This window comes from Pseudomyrmex gracilis, unplaced genomic scaffold (genome assembly GCF_002006095.1).
Source record: "Pseudomyrmex gracilis isolate BER0280 unplaced genomic scaffold, ASM200609v1 scaffold_551, whole genome shotgun sequence".
NCBI classification, from domain to species: domain Eukaryota; kingdom Metazoa; phylum Arthropoda; class Insecta; order Hymenoptera; family Formicidae; genus Pseudomyrmex; species Pseudomyrmex gracilis.
The window spans coordinates 3,072-10,428 of record NW_018021135.1 but is presented as its reverse complement, the minus strand read 5'-3'; positions in this window follow the sequence as shown (position 1 = coordinate 10,428).

Here is a 7,357-nt window from a genome sequence, read left to right as displayed (position 1 = left end):
GAAGGTCTATACTAAGTAGTTCCAGCGTTGACCGCTCGATAGCGCCGCTTACCCGCGCTAGAAAAAATCAGTCCGGGAACTTTCCGGACAAACTGGGCATGCGTATCTCATCACTGTGTTCAAATGTGTTCATGTATGGATTGTACGTGTGAGTTTCAATCTTAACGATGCGATCGTCAAAGATCGGCTCACCTCCAACGTTTAAAATGTCGCACATATTTTCAAAATTCTCGTACAATAAATTCCAACGATTGTAAAAATTCAACGTTTGTCGAACTTACCTTCTTCCTATTACTGTACGTCGTAGTAATAGTAGCAGGTGTTTGTAATGAAAACCTCGTATCTTGCGTTACTTGATCCGCCTCGTTCAGCACGAGCATGCCGCGTATTACAGCCGTCGTCGTCGCACGTGTAATCTGACGGTTATTTCTTCTCCTCGAAAATCAAGCAATTGTCCGTTCTGATCCACAATGCGTATCGTCAGATCCGTAATGCTCTGTACGATGATCGGAAGATAAATGATCTGTGCCGGTGTTTCCGAGATCTTATATCCTGGTGGTACGTTCGGTGAGAACTCATGTATCGTATGCACACACCGGTTGTTGCTGTACGCACCCGCAGTCACGTTGCACTCTATGCGAATCATGTTTACGTTGATAATATTAATCGGCACATTTGATACGTACCATTGTAGCGGCTTTAAAATACGAGTTGATGAAAAACCTAACAACGATCCAATGTTGTCGGGTTTGGTAAAATTTATTTGATAAGCGCAGTTTATTTCACTTTTTATTGTATTAGTGTTTGCGCGTAATATTAGTGGAGGGATATTCTCATCCTTATCTTTGCTTTTTACATTACGTTGCATCATTGCATGTTGCAGATAATTGTTAATATCCCACAATTTGTACGATCCGTCAGGAATTATAATCTGCTTGTCATCTGTATCGTAATAAAACTTATTGTTCGACAAATTCACATTCGGTATTGTATGATACCTTTCAAAATCTGTTAGTTCAAACTCGTAATTATTGTCACTTAAATCAATGGCGGGAAAGTAGCTGACTGCAAGGGTGCTACTTTTGCCGGTAAGTGTAAACGTCAGTGACATGTTGTTGAATGTGTAATGAAGTCAGATAGCGTACTATTTAATAGAATATTGCTTATCCACCGCTTGAAAAAACCGCAAACATAGTTGGCCACAATTGCTTTGATTGTAACGTTGATAAGACGTACGGTTATATTCTATTTTGTCTACAGCATGTTCTAGATAACGCATCACCTCTTTCGGTGGTCGAAGATTGCCGAAACTGTCAAAATATATGACATGTTTTCCTCTCTTCGCATACGCCACCCAGTGGGTACCTGCTCCATTTGTATCATCTAAATTGACGATACCACTCTTGTTACGACGTACTACGTTCGGTAAGGTATTACGCATAAAAACATTTCTAAAGAAAGGTATGCGCATAGCTACCTGTTCCAACTGCATATTTGTTGTTAAACCTGTAGGTAATTTTAATGTTTTTTCAGCGTTTTTTTTTCTTCTTTGAAAGTCCCCGTCCGTACAGAGTCAGATAAATTTCCCGACTTCCCATCGCGCGATTATGACGCTGCATTTCTTCTAGCTGTCGCTGCGCAGCTCTTGTATCATTTTTTTTTTTTTTTTTGCACCTCCCGCCGCTCCACCAACGAGTGCACCGAGAGCACCCAGCAGTGGTAGGACCGGTAACACACCACCGCGTTTAGCAATCGGAAGTATTTGCTTCCTTTTTGCTGACTTGCTTTTCTTTTTCAAACCCATGCCGAGTTTTGTCTTTGTTTTCATAGCCGCCCACGCGGCACATGACATGGAATAATGCTACCGGTTACTATACGCGGTATTGTGTGCGGTCCTTCGAATTGTGGCAAGACAAACGTAGTGTTAAGTTTGCTTGAAAGTCCACACGGTGTACGCTTTGAGAACGTGTACGTGTATTCAAAGTCGTTGCAACAACCAAAATATCAATATCTAGAGAGTGCACTTTCATCAGTAGATGAAATCGGTTACTTTACCTTTTCTAATAATAGCGATGTGATTCCGCCGAATGAAGCACTTCCGAATTCCATTTTTATCTTTGATGACGTGGCATGTGACAAGCAAGATACGATACGAGAACATTATGCAGTGGGTCGTCACTTGATTGTCGACTGTTTCTATCTCTGTCAGATGTACGCGAGGATACCAAAGCATCTTATACGTGACAATGCAAATCTGATAATTCTTTTTAAACAAGATGATACCAATCTCAAACATGTGTACAACGATCACGTAAACACAGATATGTCATATGAGGGTTTTTATACATTATGTCGCAAATGTTGGCAACATAAAAATGGATTTTTAGTGATCGACAAGGATAGTCCTTTGGACAGAAGTCGCTGTAAAAAAGGATTTAACAAATTCGCAATATCATTGAGTGGTTAATTGGTGTTGATCAACCAAGTATTATTTCCTACCGATGCGAGCAACATGGCTGACGAAAGCAGTGAAATTATAACTCGCAAGAAAGTAGCGAAGGAGATTGCAAAAACGAGTCAATCCATTCGTCAAAAATATCCTGCTCTGAAAACCGATAAACTAAAAAAGAAAATTGCATTAGAGAGACAGTTCAAACCTATTATTGAACCCTTAAAACAGATTGCTGAAAATACTGAAACTAATTCGTCAAATACATCGTTTCTCAAAGACGAGACCCGAATGAAGCGGAAACGAATGCAGACGTCATTGAACGAAACATTGTCCCCTACTCTGCACAATTCAAAACGCGCACGATATAACACTGCAATGGTGACTTCTACTCCAACGAAAGAACGAACCAAACGACAATTAACATGGGATACTCCATCAGTTGATACTATCGTCGCCACTGATGCTACTGCCAACAAATTGTTTGAGTCGACTATTCAACGTCAAATGCAAACGTTGGAGGGTTTTGAAACGTTTAAAAGTCACTTTAGACCGTTGGCGCAACAATATATGAAAGCTATTCTGAGTGGTAAGAAAGAGAACGATATAGACTACGTATATGGTATGTATTTCGACAACGATGGAATGATGCTTGGTGATAAACATTTTGGCATGGATGAACAAGATAATAATCGTAGATGGTATACGATTCAAAGCAACACAGAGATTGTACGAACTGATTTTCATGAAATGTCCTAGGAGTGAGTTATATACTGAAGAAGATAAACAACGATACAAAACAATATTGAAAATGACAAATGCTCATAGAAAACATCATAACCAGCTCGGCGCAATACTGGGTAACAAAGGATATAAATATAGATACATAATTGCGCCTTTAGTATCCAGTGTGCGTACTAAGCAGGGGAAAGGTATACCGCGTAATATAACGCTAAACGATCGAAAAATCGAGTACGCGCACTGGGACGATCCCAATGAACTCGTCGACCGTCTGCAATTGTTAGACGCATCCCGTCAGGCTGGCAATAATGCTCACGATAACGAAATTCTGTCGATTATCGAAGAACTGCGCGAAGCGGGTCTTATTATAAAGTAAATAGCGCGCCGACGTTTGAGTCAGTCGTGTGCGCGCCATCATGCCGATCAACAAATTCGGGATATCGCTCGGAACACGGAGCGTCGATGTATTATTATTATTATGAGAGAGAGACAATACTGCAAAAGTACGTGCGTAATAACGCTCTCTGCTTTGTCGGTTCCGGCTACGATGCAAGGTCGCGCAAGATACTGCATGTAGCGCAACCCGATACCGACACTGACGCCGCCAACAAACGATACGTAGATATGTGTCACGAATGTGAATGAATTGCTGGAAACACGTGAGAGAAAAATTATCGCATTGCAACAGGACGTGCAAGCGTTGCGCGACGCTATAAAATAAATTCAGCGTACTTTAATATCTATCAAATCATAATAAAATGACTGACTCAGTAGACATATAGTAAAACAGCTATGGCGACGAATCATGTCACAATCGAAAACCAACGTCTCGTAGAAGAATTGCATGCTCCGGCGAGAAAGTTTCCCCGTAGACGCGTTATCGTACGCAAATACGATGATCTCTGGCAAGCGGATGTGGTAGAAATGCATCCGTATTTGCGCGTCAACAGAGGCTACCACTACATACTTACGGTTATCGATGTGCTGAGCAAGTACGCGTGGGCCATACCGCTTAAGAGTAAGAGTGGACGCGAAGTCACCAAAGCTTTTGCAGGAATATTTCGGGATAACAAAAGATGTCCACACAATTTGCAAACTGATCGTGGAAAGAAATTCTACAACACAGATGTACAGACATTGATAAAAAAGCATAGCATTAACCATTATTCCACATATTCGGTTATGAAGGCTTCGATTGTGGAACGATTTAACCGTACATTGAAGAACGATATGTGGAAACAATTTACACTTAACGGAACCTACAAATGGATCAACATACTACCGCGTCTTTTTATGGAGTACAACGCACGAAAACATCGAACTATCGATATGCAACCTATTGATGTTACATCCGCAATCGCCGATAAGCTCTTAACCACGGTGTACAGCAACGTCAAGATCGCAGGGCCAGCACAATTTAAAGTAGGTAATCTAGTACGCGTGAGCAAATTTAAAACAGTATTCGATAAAGGATATACACCAAATTGGACGACCAAAATATTTAAAATCAATAAAATACAAACGACCTATCCTGTGACGTGTCTGCTTGAGGATTCACGTGGACAATCTGTTGCTGGAGGATTCTACAAATACGAACTGCATCGCGTTGCAAATCCAGAAGTTTATCTCGTTGAAAAAGTATTGCGCAAGAAAGGTGACAAAGTTTATGTGAAGTGGCTAGGGTTAGACGAGTCATACAACTCTTGGATAGATAAAACTAATGTATTGTAAACACACTATATACAGAATTTATATTTATAGAAACTACAATATAACGTACAAAACTTTAAATACGAAATCAAAACCGATGAAAACTGATACTCAACAAAAATTTACTGTTTGCATACTTTATGAGCTATACATATAGCAATTTAATAATTGTTTTTATCTAATACGCAGTTAGCCATTTTGATGTCATTAGCAATTTTTGATCTTATAAAGTAGGATTATATTACTTTGATACGTGATCACATTGATGACATCTGATACCCAAAATGCCTACTTTGCGGAAAAAATTGTTCTCTCATATAAAATAAAATTATGTTACTTTAATATGTAACTATTGAAAAAAAAAGCGTGTTTCTGAGTCATAAATTTTGATGTCATCATTATTTTTTCTAATATAAAGTGGTGGAGTTAGGCGGTATTTAAGAAGACTCTTACGCAACATCCCATTATTCGATTTTTAACCGTGGTTCAAGAAAACAAAATGTATACCAACAGAAAGTGCAACAGCGAGATAAAGAGTGTACGCAACAAGTAAGTAAACTGTCGCATTACCTGGCTTTGTTTTTGTTTTTGACACATACGTCATTCACTTGTTGTTACAGTGTGCAAAATGCGTCTTCACCACATCAGCCGACTCGCATTTTTGGAAGACGATATGCGCTAACGTCAACAGGGTACAAACACATTGAAATTGGAATAAATGTTGGCCCAATTTCTTATGTGGAGATACTTGTCGGGGATAATCATGGATTTTCAAAGCTTCTACCATTTTCTACATGGCAAACAATAATCCAGAAGCAGACAGATATTCAGCAACTACTACAGTCGGCAGATGCATCTGCTACTTTGTGGCTCCGCGATTTAGCGCTAAATATTGTTGTTTTTCTTCTTCTTCTTTGCTGTAATGGCTCTTGCCCCGGTGAGGAAGGAGCATACGCCAGTCTTCGATTTATTATTATTACTAGTTATGTTCTTCTTCGTCATTATGGCACTCGCTCCCTATAAGGGTTTAGGCATGGCCAGTCTTTGATTATTTTTCCTCTGAACGAATATGAGGGGGGGGGGATGTGCAGTGGGAACTACAACCACGCGATACACGGCCGTCTTCTCACAGTAGGCGTGCCCATCTGTGTCGGGCTCGTGCTCTAGATGTTAAAACTAAGATCGCCTTGTGGGAGGGGAATTAATTCGGGAATACACCCGAATTAATTATTGGAGGTCCGATTAAGTTCGCCGATCAACCAATAAACTTGGTTGAAAGGGACCGGCCCGGAAAAAATCCTCAGGTGGTGAGCGGATTCGAACTCGGGACCTCCGGGTTCGCAGCTCCTGCACTCAGGCCGCGAGACCACTGGGCCGGTCTAAATATTGTTGTTATTCGCGACGCACGAATTGTAAAATTTACATTAAACGACAAGTGTTTGTATATGAAACCACCGACCGTAAAATTTTCGTTAACTTTAAATTCATGTATCAAAAACATGTATTATTGGTTGGCAGAACATACTCATGTAGTAAATACAAAGTTTGCGCAGTTCGTTCGAGTCCTACGAGAACAAAATATTACTGACGTAAGCAACGCTGCAAAAGCGATATGTGAGAGTGGGATGTATGACAATAGCGCAATTATAGATTGCGAATTGTTGGCATGCGTTGTAAAAGATATTGTACTCGATGTGTGTAAATAATATCTATAAATTGTGTGCTGAATAAAATTTTATGAATATTACGTCTTTGGTACATACTTCTCGGTAAAAGAAACTGCAACTTTGCAACTTTGCGCGCTATCGCAAAAAGCGTGTAAATAGTATGTACAAATATCTTAATAAAATCTGAATATAAAATTGAAGATTACGTCTTTGTTATTTCTCTCCCAAACTACAACGTCGCTTGCACCGCGTATTATGTTACACTATATTGTATATACAAATGCGGTTTCTAAATCAGTGACTCCGCATTTTTTAGAAAGAAAATACAAAACTGCACCTTACACTGAATCATACTCGTCTCGTTTCGCACTACGTTCTACACGTAATATAAAATTGCAATTTTGCAACTTTCTATACTCGTCTCGCTTCGCACTGCATTCTCATCGTAGAATACAGATGTCAACACATTGTGTGGTTTCTTAAAATATATTGTTTGATTCTATCCATTATATATTATATAAAAAGTACATACCTTGGAGTCGCCATATTGTCGCATCGCCATACTGTCATCGGGGCCTGCCGCCATATTGTCGCGTAACGTCATCGGGGCTGCTGCCAATGTGACGTCATTTCTTGCTCCGCCATATTGCAGCGTGACGTCATATCCCGTGACGTCAGAGCCACGCCCCTGCGTGACGTCATATCCTGTGACGTCGGAGCCACGCCCCCGCGTGACGTCATAGTTGCGTCATTTCCCGCGTGACGTCACACCCCCTCTCCTTGTGACGTC